This window comes from Etheostoma spectabile, chromosome 5 (assembly GCF_008692095.1).
Source record: "Etheostoma spectabile isolate EspeVRDwgs_2016 chromosome 5, UIUC_Espe_1.0, whole genome shotgun sequence".
In the NCBI taxonomy this organism is placed as follows: Eukaryota; Metazoa; Chordata; class Actinopteri; order Perciformes; family Percidae; genus Etheostoma; species Etheostoma spectabile.
Genome location: NC_045737.1, coordinates 16,345,653 through 16,348,670, shown reverse-complemented (window position 1 = coordinate 16,348,670; position 3,018 = coordinate 16,345,653).

The window sequence follows — 3,018 nt, the reverse complement described above, 5'->3', positions numbered from 1 at the left end:
TAATGACTTGCTAAGTAGTGTTTATACAAAGAAAAGGGAAATACTCAGCAAAAAGTAGTGAGTGTTTTTCCTGGCAATAACTTTGGCATATGAAGAATGTGTAGGAGTGAGAGTGGTGACTTAGCCTGTCTGCTGAAACTCATCTTAGCAAAACCCAAAAAACGATGATTGATAATGAGAGGAGGGTTTGGGAAGTTGGTGGACAAGAAAGTGTGAGGTAACCAAGGTTATTGCATATAAATATATACCAGAGCAGAAGAGCATCTGAGCTATTTTTAGTCTGTGTTGCCATGTGTAAGAAATGCTCTCTGCTGCACATTCAGGCAAACTACATTATGTACACACATGACACAGCGTCATCCCAATCCCCTGTATGAATGGAGGAAATATTCAGCTCAACTGAGCTGCTTAAAGCTGCAACACAGTGCGTGATGCACATACAATCACACACTTTCTTGTCTCTTCTCCCTATGTGAACATTTCATCCTCCCTCTCATTCTTGCTCTCAATGAGAATTCAGTCCTTTTCTGGCGTGACAGCAGAAGACAAGTAGCCTCTCTTTGTATTTTCATTTTGCTTTATTTTATTTTAAAAAAAACATTGAAATAACCTAAATCATATTTATTTTACAACATTATCCTGTATCTGGAAGGAAAACATATTCCTGTTGTTATGCAATACCACAATAGTCAAGTTGTGGTCTCGAGAGCAAGTTATTTCAACCACGACATGTCAAATGTTTCAGCATCCCCTTCACATCACGATGTGTCGAAAAGATAACAGATAACGACAATTTTAAACTTGTCTATAGGTACACTACCGTTCAAAAGTTTGGGGTCACCCAAACAATTTTGTGTTTTCCTGAAAAGTCACACTTATTCACCACCATATGTTGTGAAATGAATAGAAAATAGAGTCAAGACATTGACAAGGTTTTGACAATGACTTGTATTTGAAATAAGATTTTTTTTACATCAAACTTTGCTTTCGTCAAGAATCCTCCATTTGCAGCAATTACGCATTGCAGACCTTTGGCATTCTAGCTGTTAATTTGTTGAGGTAATCGGAGAAATGCACCCCACGCTTCCAGAACCAGCTCCCACAATTGGATTGGTTGGATGGGCACTTCTTGCGTACCATACGGTCAAGCTCTCCCCAACAGCTCAATGGGGTTCAGTCTGGTGACTGCGCGGGCCACTCCATTACCGATAGAATACCAGCTGCCTGCTTCGCTCTAAAGTTCTTGCACAATTTGGAGGTGTGTTTAGGGTCATTGTCCTGTTGTAGGGTGAAATGGGCTCCAATCAACGCTTGTCAAAAATGGAGTGATAGCCTTCCTTATTCAGAATCCCTTTTCCCTGTACAATCTCCCACCTTCCCAGCACCAAAGCAACCCCAACCATCAATTACCTCCACCATGCTTAACAGATGGCGTCAGGCATTCTTCCAGCATCTTTTCATTTGTTCTGCGTCCCACAAACGTTCTTCTTTGTGATCCAACACCTCAAACTTGGATTCATCCGTCCACAACACTTTTTTCCAGTCTTCCTCTGTCCAATGTCTGTGTTCTTTTGCCCATCTTATCTTTTCTTTTATTGGCCAGTCTCAGATATGGCTTTTTCTTTGCCACTCTGCCCTGAAGCCCAGAATCCCGCAGCCGCCTCTTCACTGTAGATTTGACACTGGTGTTTTGCGGATACTATTTAATGAAAGGCCAGTTGGGACCTGTGAGGCGTCTGTTTCTCAAACTAGAGACTCTAATGTACTTATCTTCTTGCTCAGTTGTGCAACGCGGCCTCCCACTTGTTTTTCTACTCTGGTTAGAGCCTGTTTGTGCTGTCCTCTGAAGGGAGTAGTACAAACCATTGTAGGAAATCTTCAATTTCTTAGCAATGTCTCACATGGTATAGCCTTCATTTCTAAGGACAAGAATAGACTGTCAAGTTTCAGATGAAAGTTCTCTTTTTCTAGCCATTTTGAGCGTTTAATTGACCCCACAAATGTGATGCTCCAGAAACTCAATCTGCTCAAAGGAAGGTCAGTTTTGTAGCTTCTGTAACGACCTAAACTGTTTTCAGATGTGTGAACATGATTGCACAAGGGTTTGATTGCACCAGAAACCAGACATTTGCAGCTAGAATAGTCATTTACCACATTAGCAATGTATAGAGTGTATTTCTTCAAAGTTAAGACTAGTTTAAAGTTATCTTCATTGAAAAGTACAGTGTTTTTCCTTCAAAAATAAGGACATTTCAATGTGACCCCAAACTTTTGAACGGTAGTGTATGTAGTCAGTAATAACTGATAATTCATTGCAAAACCCCAGTATGTGACCTCCTTTTCAATCATTAGCCAAGTCAAGTGTGGCAATGCCTCACGAATGCCACATGTCAGCAGCAGAGATCAAATGACTGTGGAACTAACGGGCAGCTTGCATCACACAACCTGTTCATCTCACCTGCAGTGAGCGAAGGACTATGATTGATTCAGGGAACTCAGAAAATGTCTGGGGTTTCCACTGTGGAGGCATTCCACAATACCACATTGTCTCACACACAGGTGCTTGTAGGAGCCTCAGTCATTGATTGATTCCAGATTTGTTTATCATTTTTAGAAAGATGCACTAAAAAAAGTGCTAGAATAGCCTACATGAATTCCCATTAGCATTTCCTCTCAGAGACCTTCATGCCGTACCACCATCTGAAAACTTCAAGAGACTTTCAAGACAGAGTGTGGGAACATTAATGCACAATCAAGCGAGTAAATACGGTACTTGGACCAGCATCATAGGACAATCTGACCTGACCTCAATCTCTGCAAAACCTCCCAGAGGAAGTTACCTGTAGCTGGACTATGGTTTTGCTACGTCCATGTTTTCATATTGTTGGAGTGAGGCAAAATTAATTAAAAAGAGCACAAGAGAGCGCCTCTCCCGCTCCCTGCCACGTTAACATTTTAGGATATAGTTTTAGACAATATAATGAGAAAATGACATTTAACCAATGATTTTCATATTAA